Below are 14,547 nucleotides of genomic sequence, written 5' to 3'. Positions count from 1 at the left end.
TAAGTTTGAAGACTGGATTAAGATGGTGTTTTCTAGCTCTCTTTATTATAGAGATAATTTTCTCATTGTAATTAATAAGCAACTTGAGCCTTCATACTATGAGAATATATTACTATCTTGGCCTCCTACTACACTTAATGGTTTTTTCATCTGTTGATGATTCTTGCCTAAATCAATAATTGTATTAGTGGTTGCAAAGGACATTGGTGATTTTACAATTGTATTGTTACATCTAAGTTTATTAGATAGCATGTTTCTGCAATGAAGAACTTTCCTTTTTCTTATTTTGTTTTGAGTATTACTGTGGACTTAGGAATCCATTTTTTTTTTTAATTTTGAATCACCTAGCACATGTTTATTGAATAGAATCACATAATAAACTTTTAATAATTCAGTAAATGGTCATTCGGTATTCATCTAGGCATTTTGCTTTGCTCCCTGCTCTCTGGTCAATGGCAAGATGTTTCTTTCTGGCCCTGTCATAGAGACAAGGTTTGATTTCTGGCTCCATCCACAGAGTATGCTGGTGTTTTTTTTTGTTTTGTTTTTTGTTTTTTTTTTGAGACAGATTCTTGCTCTGTCGCCCAGGCTGAAGTGCAGTGGTGCAATCTCGGCTCACTGCAACCTCCGCCTCCTGGGTTCAAGTGATTCTCCTGCCTCAGCCTCCCGAGTAGCTGGGACTACAGGTGCATGCCACCACGCCCGGCTAATTTTTTGTATTTTCAGTAGAGACGGGGTTTCACCGTGTTATCCAGGATGGTCTCGATCTCCTGACCTTGTGATCCACCAGCCTCGGCCTCCCAAAGTGTTTGGAATTACAGGCATGAGCCACCGCCCCTGGCCTGCTGGTGCTTTTAGCATTGTTTAGCTGTCGACTTTGAGATGGTATCAGAGATAGGTTTCTTTCTCTCCTTTACAGCAGTTTTAGAAAACAATTCCTCAAATTCATGACAATCTATAGATGGCTCTTCAATTTTTTTCCCAACTAAGTGAAGCACTGGAGTCTCTTTTACTATGTAGTTGAATTCTTGTCTAGTAAAGAGGCTTCATTGGTCGACAAGGCTCTATGGGCTGCTTCCTACTCCCTTTGTCCTGATTCATCCCTAATCCAAACAAGCCATTTGTCAATGGAGGAGGAAGAAATCCACACACCTGTGGTATTAGTAAAATGCTCTTCCCAACTTATGGGAGGAATGGAGGGCCTGATGGGAGAAGCAGAGTGGGTGGGGGGATTCCTCTCTCAGGTGGAGTGGGAGGGGGTGTTGGAGCAGGTGGAATCCCCATACTTGGCAAGGGAGGAGGTGGGGGAATCCCAGCACCAGGTAGAGGAGGCAGAGGAGGTATTCCCACTTCAGGTAGAGGGGGTGGAGGGGGTATTCCCGCTCCAGGTAGAGGGGGTAGAGGGGGTGGAGGATGTATTCCCACTCTGGGTAGAGGGGGCGGAGGAGGTATTCCTGCTCCAGGAAGTTGGGGTGGAGGAGGTATTCCCGCTTCAGGTAGAGGGGGCGGAAGGGGTATTCCCACTCCAGGTACAGGGGGCAGAGAGGGTATTCCAGCTCCGGAAAGAAGGGGAGGAGGTGGTATTCCCACTCTGGGGAGTGGGGGCGGGGAGGTATTCCCACTCCGGGTAGAGGGGGCAGAGGAGGTATTCCCACTCTGGGTAGAGGAGGGGGAGGGGGTGGCAGCATTTCTGTACCTAGCAGAGGAGGAGGTGGGGGAATGGCTGTACTGGGCAGAGTAAGCACTGTCATGCCAGGGAGAGGGGGAGGTGAGGGAGGCATCATGCCCAGGCCAGGCATGGAGCTGGAAGACTCTGTGCAAGGCAGAGGTGGTGGGGATGGGTTGTTACAGCTATTTTCAAAGGTGGAGAAAACAGAGTGTTCGTCGCTGGTGTGAAACTCAGTAGAGAGAGAAGTTTGGGGCAGCTGTGACCCAGGCTGTCCTTGACCATCAGACCACAGAAGGGATGGGGGTGGTGGAGGCTGTGAGGTGCTCTGTGTGGACTGATGGCTGTCGAGCTGGACTGATATTTGCTTTGGAGACATAATCAATGAAATCTCTGAACAGAATTTTGTCTGAGGTCTGCTTTCAGCCCCAGGGGGAGCATGGAGGACCCCCTAGCAGTACATCCTCAGGAGGCAGTGTCAGTACCCCGACCTAGTCTGTCCAGGAAGCCTGTATCGATTTTGCCTCTAAAAAATGGGTAGGGACAAAGAAGGGGCCCTTCAGTGGTAGTGTTCTCCAGAGGGGAACTCTCTAGGCCAGCCAAAGGGTCAGTGGGTCGGTCCAGGGGTCCTTGGTAGAAGTTGTTAGTTGAGCTCATTTGGGGTTCCATTTGTAAGACCATCTGTAGCTTGATGGCATCGATCCTGGAGGAGACAAATTTGACAAGGAGGTTAAAAATACAGGGCCCCAAGGCGAGTAATAGCAAGATTGCTGTCACGGGACCTAGAAAGGGGGGAAGCCATGTCGCCCAACTCCAGAGGTTGGTATGAGTTTGAATGGCATTGTCTGATTTCAGAAGCCTTTTCTCATAAACATCGGGCAGCGTCTCATACTATGCCCACTGGTTAGTGTAAAAACAACACTCTTTCCCTAAGAAGGTGCAGAGTCCTCCTTTCTCAGCAGTGAGGAGGTCTAGGCCTTGGTGGTTTTGGACAGTCACTGCTGCCAAAGAGTCTATTTGGAATTATAGAGTAAGGATAGATTTTGTTATTTGTTGCAACTTGAGCTTTGAGGGGCACTGATAGGGTCTGATTTCCACAAGATTAGAAGTTAGGATAATACATATTACACTGTTAACTTTTAGAAAACGTTACTTTTATTGAAAATCTTGTAAGTTTGGGATTTCAATTATTCTTTGCTATTAATAAGACCTAGTTCAGTCCATATTAACTTAAAAATGGTGTAGATGGCTCTTTCCTGATTCTGTAAGTACTTTAAGGTTTGGGTGAGTGCAAACAGCTCTCACGTTCGAGCAGACCAATTATTAGGCAATTTTCCAAACTCTGCTTCTACAAGAGTTTCCTTATCACTTACTGAATACCCATTGTGTCTTTTTCCCTTAATCTCCCGGGAGGAACCATCTATCATCCTGTCCTGAAGGGAGTTCCTCCTAGGTCTGGTTGGACCTTTGTATGGTAATTAATTAAGATTTAGATCCCCTGTTAGGCAGGCTGTGGGTTGTCAGTGGCGTCAGTGCTTTTGGGCTACCCCCTTGTTTACACTAACAATAAGGTAGTATTGGAGTGTTCTAGGTCACGGAGAAGACCTTCAATTATCAATTATAGGTTTTAAATTTACCCTGGCTTTTAAAGGAATAGGGTACACTTTTTTCTTTACTACTTCTCTCTCTCTCTCTTTCTTTGACTTTCTGTCTCTCTCTTTCTTTCTCTTTGACTTTGTCTCTTTCTCTCTGACTCCCTCTTTGTCTCTCTGTCTCTTCCTCTCTCTCTTTCCTTCTCTCTTTGACTTTCTGTCTTTCCCCTCTCTCTCTTTTCTTTGACTTTCTGCTGGTCTTTCCCTGCCTCTGCCAGCTGCTTATGCTGCTGTTCTCCCTTCTCCTTCCCCTTTGGCTTTGGCTTTGGCAGTGTAAGACTGCCACCTCCTTGGGTTTTTGCACTGCATGCAAGAACTCTATGATTTCCTTATGGTATTTAATGGGGGTTTCCCCAGAGGTTAGGAACTCCCTTTCTTTCCATATTGCAGCATGGGCATTTAGGATTAGATAAGCATACTTGCTATCTGTATACACATTTATTCTTTTTCCCTTTCCCAGTTCTAAGGCTCAGGTCAGTGCCACTAGTTCTGCTAACTGGGCGCTGGTCCCTGGGGTAAGAGGCTTACTTTCAAGTACTGTTACATCACTAACTGTGGCATAACCTGCCTTTCATATACTATTATCCACAAATGAACTTCCATCGGTATATAGGTTAAGGTCAGGGTTAGCTAAGGGGACTTCTAAGAGATCCTCTCAGGTGACATAAGTCTAGACTATAATGTGTTGGCAGTCATGCTCGATTGGTTCCCCATCCTCTGGGAGAAAAGTGGCAGGTTTGAGGGACGCACACATGTGTATTTGAAGCACTGGTTGCTCAAGGAATAGCACCTGGTATGTAAGCAGGTGGTTGCCTGATAGCCATAAACTTCCTTTGGCACCTAGTATGCCATTTACATCATGAGTAGTCCGGACAGTGAGATCCTTTCCTTGTATTATTTTGATAGCCTCTGACACTAAGATGGCCACTGCCGCAACTACCCGTAAACAATGAAGCCAGCCTTTTGCTACTATATCAGTTTCCTTACTTAGGTATGCCACTGGTTGTGGGGTTGTCCCACGAGTCTGAGTAAGGACTCCAAGAGCTATTCCTGCTCTCTCTGCTAGGTATAAAGAGAAGTTTTGTCCTGTGGGAAGGCTTAAGGCTGGAGCTTATACTAGGGCCTGCTTTAAGGTTTTGAAGGCTGTTTCTGCCTCTGTTTCCCATTCTACTAGATGAGTATTTGCCCTCTGGGTCCCCTTGATTAGAGTATAGAGGAGCCTGGCTATCTCACTGTATCTGGGGATCCATAGTTGGCAAAAGCTGTTGATTCCAAGGAACCCCTGCAACTGTTTTAATGTCTTAGGGCGAGGATAAGCCAGTATAGGCTGTATTCGTTCCTTGCTGAGGGCCCTGGTTCCTCTGGCTAAGATTAGGCCTAGATATTTGACTTGTTGTAGGCAGAGCTGGGCCTTTGATTTAGACGCCTTGTACCCTTGATTAGCTAGAAAGTTTAAGAGATCTAGAGTAGCCTGCTGGCATGAGGCTTCTGCACTGCTAGCCAAAAGTAACTCATCCACATACTGAAGGACTAGAGTGCCTGGATTTGAGAAGTGGCCTAGATCTTGGGCCAGTGCCTGACCAAACAGATGAGGGCTATCCCTGAACCCTTGGGGCAAGATTGTCCATTAAGTTGGGACATGTGGTTTGTGGGATTCTTGAAGGCAAAGAGAGACTGGGAGTCAGAGTGCAGGGGAATACAGAAGAAGGCATCCTTGAGGTCCAGAACAGTGAACCATTCTGCTTCTTCTAGTATTTGAGAGAGCAGGGTATAGGGGTTGGGTACAACTGGATATAAAGGAATTACTACCTCATTGATGAGTCTAAGATCTTGCACTAGTCTCCACTGACCATTCGGTTTTTGTACTCCTAGAATTGGGATGTTGCAGGGACTGCTGCATTTTCTTACTAAGCCTTGAGCTTTTAAATGTCTAAAAATATCCTGTAATCCTTTATGAGCTTCAGGCCTTAAAGGATATTGCCTTTGATAAGGAAAAGTGGTGGGGTCTTTTAGCTTGATTTGGACTGGGCAGGCATTTTTTGCCCTTCCAAATTGTCCTTCCAATGCCCAGACTTCAGGGTTGATTCCCTCCTCAAGTAGGGAAAAACAAATGGGTAACTTGTTCCCCATATTCGTATAGATAATAGCTCCAGCTTTGGCTAATATGTCCCTCCCTAATAAGGGTGTGGGACTTTCAGGCATAACAAGGAAGGTATTTGAAAAGTGCAAAGTTTCCCAATTACAACTAAGGAGGTGGGAGAAATACCTGGTTACAGGCTGTCCCAGGATTCCTCAGATGGTAACAGACCTTGAGGATAGCTGTCCGGGACAGGAGATTAACACTGAGAAAGCTGTGCCAGTGTCCAGGAGGAAGTGAATTTCCTGGCCCTCAGTGGTTAAACATACCTGGGGCTCAGTGAGGGTGATGCCATGAGCTGGCACTTGCCCCAGGCACCCTCAGTCCTGTTGTTGGATCATCTGGTTGGGGGCTTCTGCCCAGAGAACCTTTGTCCTCTGGGGCAGTGTGCCTTCCAGTGATTGCCTCAGCATAGTGGACATGGGTGAGGGGGCAGCTTGTTTCTCATTGGACGATCTTTTTTAAAGTGTCCTTGCAAACCACACAGATAACAAGCCCTACCGGGTGATTGGCCTGCTCCATTTTCTGTCCTCTCTGAACCACCAAGGTTTTGTTTGTCTGAGGGCCATGACTAAGGCTGCAGCCTTTCTCTGATCTCACTTTTCCTTTTTGGCCTATTCCTCTTGGTCCCTATTATAGAACACAGAGGTTGCCAGGTTTAATAATGCCTCCAGATTTTGTTCAGGGCCCAGGGCTCACTTTTGGAGCTTTCTCCTGATATCTGTGGCTGATTGGGTAATAAACTTATCTTTTAGGATCAATTGACCCTTGAGAGAGTCAAGCAACAGGGGAGTATATTTTGTTAAGGACTCCTGTAGCCACTCGAGGAAAGCAGAAGGATTTTCTTCCTTTCCCTGAGTTATGGTGGACATTAGTGAATAATTCACGGGCTTTTTCCTTAATTCTCCTTAGCCCTTCTAGAACACAGTTCAACAGATGTTTACGACTCCAGTTCCCATGATCTGAGTCGAGGTGCCAGTGGGGATCGATACTGGGAACAGCTTGCTGACCAGTAGGGAATTTGTCCCTTTCTTCAGCTGTCATTCTGTCATTTACTTGACTAAGATACCAGGCATCTCCAAACTCTTGGGCTGCAGCTAAAGCTGCATTCTTTTCATTAAAGGCCAGGGTTTGATCTAACAATAGCATGACATCTCTCCAAGTGAGGTTGAAGGTTTGCCGTAGACCCTGTAGGACATCTATATACCTATCAGGATCATCTGAAAACTTTCCCAAGTCTACCTTGATCTGCTTTAAATCAGAGAGGGAGAATGGGACATGTACTCGGGTTGGGCCAAATTCCCCTCCCCCTACAACTTGAAGGGGACATAACCGATAGCCAGGGGGTTCTTGTGGTCCTTTGGAGATTTCTTTGCTTGTTTCCTTCTGGGCAGGGGAGATTAGAGGAGGCTTATTATTAATAGGAAGGGGAGCTGTAGGAAGGCTAGGATATGGAGGTAAGCTGAGAGGTCCTCCTGTGGGATGTAAATTGCAAGCTTTGCATAGTTGTGGATTCTCCTTCAATGAAAAGAAAGCTTGGACATAAGGTATTTCACTCCATTTGCCTTCCCTCTTACAGAAAAGGTCAAGCTGCAAGATAGTATTGTAATTTATACTTCCCTCAAGTGGCCATTTTTCCCCATCAGAGAGAGAATATGGGGGACAGGCCATAGTGCAGAAAAAAATAAGCTGCTGCTTCTTCAGGGTTTGTGGGTCAAATTTGTCCCAATGGCTTAGGATGTATCTCAAGGGTGAGCCTGTTGCTGCCTGAGTGTTTCCCATGTGAAAGAAAAAACCACCTGTGGTTTTGGTTTGTCCCCCCACCCCTCGCCCAAGAACCCGCAACAGTCCCTGGACCCTTCTGATCAGAATAGTTGCACTCACTGATGCAGCAGCAGATCCCCCTCTTGCCCAGGAACCCGCAACGGTTCCTGGACCCTGCTGATCAGAATAGTTGTGCTCACCAAAGCAGCAGCAGAAACACTAGTTTTCCTCTTAGACCACAAAGAGGACTGAGGAAGGTCGAATTTAGTGGCCCTTACCGACGCATTCTCAAAAACCTGCACCCTCACCTTTCCACTTAGACCACAAAGAGGACCGAGAAAAATTGTATTTAGTGGCCCTTAATGACACATTCTCAAAAACCTGTTAGAGTCCTAAGCCTTTTTTTCCTGTTAGTATTGTGACCTTACCCTTGTCCTCTAAAGGTGATATGCTCCAAAAATTGAGTGGAGGGCCATACTCTGAGGGAGGGAAGGGATTTCTAGGGTTGGAAGAGTGATGCCTTTTGTCCTCACTTCTCATCATATGGATAGGAAGGATATCATTTCTCAGGCTCCCCATACCCTAGCTTCGGAAATAGCCTTTGTTAGGCCTGCTTGTCTGAGGAGGAATCCTAAAATTCCAGATAGTCTTACCTCCAATGGGGCTTTGGGCAACAATTACGTCTGTCTGATTGGTGAGCCCAGGTGCCTAAAGAAGGGAACAGAGTCCTGAAGTTTATACTAGAAATCATTCTTATAGGAGAAACTAGAAAAGCACCAGAGACAGGGAGTGGTTTTTAGAAGCAGGACTGGCCTTGGAGAAGAGAGGTGAGAGGAAGTTTGTCTGATAGGCATTAGGACCCAGGAGGCAAGGGTCAGGATAGATAGGATAGATGGGCGAGTCTCGCTTGGGCGACATGACTTTGAGAGTTCCGCTCATGGCTGCAGGGTCAACCAACTTTTTGTTGGGACCCTGGAGCTGAATGGCTTTCTTCTCTGTCAATCCTCGGCTCAGCTCAGAAGTACAGGAAAAGTAGAAGCTGGTTCCAGGCAAACCAACACTCCCAACTCTGAAGAGTTGGGGGTTGTTAGAGAGCCCTTTCTAGAAAGCCTGACACCCGTGTCTTCAGGCTGGCAGCCATGCTAGTCACTTTTAACTGGCCGACAGGTGCCTGGTGTTTAGCCCCCGAATTCTACAGAAAAATAGGACAGAATGGTAAGCGAAAGGGGTCCAGTGGTAATCACTGCTTGGTTATAGTCCCTTCCTGGTCACCAAGATGTGTCCAGATTTAGTTCCTTCCAGCGGGTTCTTGGTCTCGCTAACTTCAATAATGGAGCCGCGGACTTTCGTGGTGAGTGTTACAGCTCTTAAAGGTGGCACAGACCCAAAGAGTGAGCAACAGCAAGATTTATTGTGAAGAGCGAAAGAACAAAGCTTCCACAGTGTGGAAGGGTACCCGAGCAGGTTGCCACTGCTGGCTGGGTTGGCCAGCTTTTATTCCATTATTTGTCCCTGCCCATGTCCTGCTGATCAGTCCATTTTACAGAGTGCTGATTGGTACATTTTACAGAGCACTGATTGGTCCATTTTACAGTGTGCTGATTGGTCCACTTTACAAACTTCTAGCTAGCCACAGAGCGCTGATTGGTGCGTTTTCACAGAGCACTGATTGGCGCATTTTACAAATCTCTAGCTAGCCACAGAGCACTGATTGGTGTGTTTTACAATCCTAGCTACAGAGTGCTGATTGGTGCATTTTACAATCTTCTTGTAAGACAGAAAAGTTCTCTGAGTCCCCACCCAACCCAGAAGTCCAGCTGGCTTCACCTCTCAGGCTGATGTCTTGTTTCATCAATAATTATTTTACTTCTGTGTACAGAAGAGACTAGCCAGTTTCCATCCACATTATTTGTTGACTATGTCTGATGGATGGCTGACCTCAAATTTTCATTTGTAGTTCATCGTATCTACAAGCATCCATGATCTTTGTATCTTGAAATAAGCTTCTGTACAAAGTTTTGTTCAAAACATCAAACAAAGCTGCACTCGTCTGGACATTCTGATTACATGGTTCCCTGAAGCAATCACTAAAGGAAAGGAGAAGACCCATGGCAGTGATCCCTGAGCAAAACTTCTCTGCTTCTTCTGGAGGCCCCTTCTCCTGCTGCTGAATAACTTCTCCAACAGTGTTTGCCCTCAAACTCATGGGCTCAAGCCATCCTCCTGCCTCAGCCTCCCAAGTAGCTAGAGCTTCTGGCACACACCACCTCACTTAGCTCCCTTGTGGATTTAATTGGTAAATCCAATTTTTGATTTAAATTTGGATCCAAAAGGTAAACCCTTTGAATGTAATTGCAGATGGTTCTTGAAGGAAGCAGTTAGTAACCCAACATGCCACCATTTTGACCCAGAAATGTCCGTGACTGACATTCACAGTCCCAATCATGGCGATGGGGAGGGGACAGAGAATGAAGAGACAAAGAGGCAGGCAAAGGCACCAACCCACATGAAGTGAAGATTGCTGGCCAGCCAAAAAAAAAGAGTCACTCAGAAAAGGGATAAAAATTCACATTTCTCTCAGATGCTCCTCAGAAATATAACTCTAGCATAGATCCGAACTTAAGGACCTTTTTTTAAAAATTATTTATTTACCTTAAAAAAAAAGGCAAGAGAGGCATAATAAGAAAACACTGGCTGAGGATCCTCAGGAATTCTTTTTTATATTCAATATAATATAAACCATTACCATTATTATTCTTTCTGATGTTCAAATTGTCCCAGTTTGACCAGTGGGAGCTCTGTCAAGGCAACACTTGTCCCCCTTTGGTGTGTCCTAATATGAGTATTTTAAATGTTAATGTAAAACATTATTTATTGAAACATTATAACAGATTTTATTATTCCAGCAGAAAAATGTCTGTTCCTTTGCCGATAAAAACTTAGAAATAATAAATGTAATCATATTTCTCCATTTAATGCAACAAAATGAGTAGTGTAAAAAAATGATTTAGTCACTTCATGCATGATGAACTATTAACAACAAACCAAACATCAAACACCTGTGTCTCAGCTGTTCTCAGCTGCATTTGTGTCATTGGTGGTCATTCTGAAAAAAACTGCGACTTTCTAATGAGAGTTAATTATAAAGAGGAAAAATTTCACGGAGCTCTCAAGAAGGTTACTAATGTTCTTGAATGGTGTGTGATGGGTAATGATGATTTATCACTCTACATAGTTGCTGATAAAGTAAAACTCAGTAAAGTCTTAACAATTTGTTATCCTTGATGTAAAGTATATTATTATTATTTTTTAATTGGCCATATCATTCATAGCTGAGAAACAGGACACAGCATCTATCAGGCAGAAAGCTTATCTAAAATTGCTACTGCATGCAGTAGTATATTTAATCTTTGATTTTCTGTGACTACCAAAATTAGCTATTTCACCATTTCTGTGTTGAGAGTAAATGCTAGTCTTTTTGAGTGTTTGTTTCCTGTTATTTTGTATAATTATTTAAAATTAATGTTTACCCCTTGGTCTTAGCTACATGAAATTATTTTGTCATCTGAGTATGACTTTCACAAGGAAACACATGATTTTCTTAGTTCCAGCTCCATATGTAGCACTAATAGATATTCAATAAATATTTGTATAAGGAAACAGTTGAAGAATTTAAGAAAGGGAAGAAGATGGAACAGTGTGTGATAGTGTCTAATAAAGATGTACCTTATGTTCTTGGCTGACCTTTACTGGTAGCCAAGCCTCAATCCTTCATTCCTTTGTTGCAAAACCTTACCCTAGGTAAGCTAAAATAGGTAATCCAACAGATATGGTGGGAGATGTAGAAAAGCCATACAAGACTTTCATTCAAGGTAAAAGGGAAGGAGTCAAGGTAAAGGCTAAGTGAGAAATAACTCATTATTGTGAGCATCTAACTTAAAGAGTACCATAGTCATACATATTAAGTATACTAATTCAAAATTAGGGGTTTGCTGTGGTGAAACAGCATTTACAAAATACTGAAGTTCTGAAGCCAGAGATATTTTTCATGAACACTACTGTCCTGATTTGGTTTTCTTCCTTTGGCTGAAGATGTATCCCTGCTGAGTCTGAATTTGGTGTAGAAATCCAGAAAGCCTAGAGTTTATAGTCATTCTCTTGGACATAATCACTTGGATTATCAGAGTAAGTTCTTCCAAAACAATGAGGAAACTCTTTATATAAAAATATTAAAAAGTACTTTGACAGAATTAGGCCTTTTCTCAACCTCAGTAAGGCCCTAATTATCCAGACATTATCCCAGATGCTCCTGTAGGGAAGGAGAAAAGAAAGCTTATGCTACTGTTGCTGCTGTCAATCTAGGTTGCTGACTTGTTCTTGTTAAAAAAAAAATTAGGAGCTCACATCATGTTTCTTCCTTACCTGTAATCCTATGAGTGGTTTCTTGATAAGGATCCAATTTAATTTAGGGGCAATATCCACTCATAGCTATTGTATCTTATTGACTGAAATTATTTCATAGCACTCATCATTATCTGAATGACTAATTATAAACAATGTACGTTCATTTGATAATTTAATGATTGGTCTCATCTTCCATTAGAATACAGGTTCCATGAAGGCAAGAACTTTGTCTTGTATACAATTGTGTCACCAACCCCAAGAAATTTAGCCTGGTGTGAAGTAGATGGTTATTGTTGAATGAAACACTGCTGTTTACCTGATTTATGGGCTAAAAAGCATATGGACTCTGTCCTGTTCTTTACTCCATCCATTTACCTGAAGCAGAGTACAATGTTCTCCTCGCCGAAAAAGGCAACAAAGATTTATTTGGGGCATCCTTATGGGGATGAACGATGAATTGGGGATAAAGTGAGATATTTGCCATGGTAACTGAATTCTCTGTCTTTATTCTGAGCATCTTACCTCTTGGTCTGCATTCTTAACCTCAAACTTCAATTTTTTAAATGAACTGAAATATACCAGTTTTGGCTTCTCTTCTCTATTATTCTTCATTGTTATTTTGCTCTTCTGTGTATATGTGGGAGAGGAAAGAGCATTGGATTTCCACTTTGCAGCACTTAACATTTGCTTGGATCAAGAGATGGCTTACTCCATGTGAAACGCAAGTCATTTTTATAGGCCAATTGAAGAAACATTTTTTCTCCTGAGTATCCTGCTGAAAGGTTTGTATAGAATTCAGTTTATTTCCATTATTACAGCCCTCAACCTATTCATAATTGGGTATCTTCTATAGTCCTGTTATTTCTAACTAGCAGGTAATTCATCCTAGCAATTTAGTCAGCAATAGTAGATATGGCTCTAAGATGTGAACCAGAGAGATAATTCAAATTGTAAAAGAGAGAAAACCCCCTTTAGAAAAGTTCCATCCCCCAAAGAAAGAGATGAAAATGCTTCTAGACTTTAAACTCTGGATTTTCTCCAATAAACTAATCAAGCTCTTCTGATTTCCAACACTGCCTCACTTAGGATTACACCTAGTTATGTATTTACCCAACTTGAGTTTCATAAATAACTACCTGTGCCTTTGTAAAAATTCCTAATATAAGAATTCCAAAGAAATGGATCTAAACTGTTTACTTCACAAGTGTTAGGGCTTTTGATAGAAGGGAACCTGAAGTGAAAAGTGAGCACAAGATTTCATTTCATAATCTAGCAAAAGGAAAAATAAAGGCACAAGAAAGAGTACTAAAAAGGAAAAGAAAATCATCAATAATGTCCTTGATGATGTTACTATTATAAATAATTTCAACATCCAAAGCCCTTCATTATCTTAAAATCAAATTATGATGATAATTTTTTAGTAATGTACTCATTGTTCTGGCTATACATTGAATCATGCTTAATATGCATATTTATGCTTACGTGCATTTGCTAATAATGTTCCCTCTACCTGGAATTCTTTTCTCTGTCTCCTTTCTCCATCTAGTAAAATCATCTTAATATCTTCAGCTTATATAAAGTATATGGTATCGTCTCATGTATAGCTATGAAAACAAAAGTTAATAAAGTTTAATTTGATTTAATTTACCAATTTAATAGCAATTGGCACTAAGTCTACACTAGCATAAAATAAAATGTTTGACTTAAATATATTTCTGGATAGAGAAGCTATGGTCAAAGAAATGTTAATTATAATTTATTTATGGATCCCTCTTTCACTTAACTTTGCTCTACGTCAGATTTTGTGGTGAACATAAAAAGAATGATGAGGACACTGGTGATTATCTCTCCTATTTAACAATAGGAAAAATTATCAGCTCTTGGGGCTTAGAAAAACTCATTCCAGAAGTCATACTCTGAGCCCTATGTAGCCTGTCTGGAATCCTCTATTTTGCCTTTAGCTTATCAACCATGCTAACCCACCTACCTATATTATTCTCTGCTCTTTGTCCATTGTCCTATTTTATCTGTCAAATAGCTATCAAAAATCAGAATAAATTGTGCCCAGAAATGCGCCACAACTCAAGCATGCACAAGAATTTCATGTAGTCCAGAACTCCTGGGGAAAAAATCCAAATAAAAGCAAATTGACAACCATGCAAGATAATGACAATAGTAATGATACTAACAACAACAATGATAAACAATAAAAAATACTAAAGTGAAGGCAGAACATGTTTTCCCTAGTTATAATGTTTTCATTCTTCCCATTTCTATTTGTTCTTGAAGAAAACTATCTTTGAGTTCTATTTGTACATTTTGGGGATAACATCTTTTCTTATCACGATGAACCAAGCATAATTAGAAAAAGTAAAACCCACATAATGACTTCAAAATAAAGAAGAGAAATTAGAGCTTGTCCTTTTAAGCAATGACTTTATTTTGAAACACAAATGGCAGTGTATAAATAAATAATAGTTATGACAAGATGAAACAGTGAGTTTAAACAAAGATGGGCACACCACCCAAATAGAATTTCATTGAGGAAAAATGTAGCTGTAGGTAAATTAATCAACATTTACCTTATTTATTCTAAAGCAATCTTGTATTCTGTTTTTTACCATCTAGTGCTAGATTTATGCTTTTGTTTCCTATTGACAAAGATTGACTAAATATTGCCCCAGTGTAATTTTCCTGTAGCATTAATTATAAATGTCTTGCTGGAATAATGTGAAAGCAGAAACTCATTTGGAAAGCTGATCACCTAGACTGCATACTAATAAATTAAAACCAACAGATGAGAAACTCACCCCTTTCTCACAAATAAAAATATCTTTCTTGGTTCAACTGAGTTCACATATCACAAATCCACAGTCTAGCATTTAATTTCCATAATACATTAATATTAGTAATATGTGTTAAAT

General features: G+C 41.8%; 1 pseudogene; it reads right to left on the bottom strand.

The window, feature by feature from the left end:
• Window positions 1-854: 854 nt before the first annotated feature.
• On the bottom strand, window positions 855-12,235 carry LOC129024037 (formin-2-like; annotated as a pseudogene).
• Between the last annotated feature and the right edge of the window lie 2,312 nt (window positions 12,236-14,547).

This window comes from Pongo pygmaeus, chromosome X (genome assembly GCF_028885625.2).
Source record: "Pongo pygmaeus isolate AG05252 chromosome X, NHGRI_mPonPyg2-v2.0_pri, whole genome shotgun sequence".
NCBI lineage: Eukaryota > Metazoa > Chordata > Mammalia > Primates > Hominidae > Pongo > Pongo pygmaeus.
Note: the sequence above shows the minus strand (reverse complement) of the source record. Positions and strands in the feature narration are given on the sequence as shown.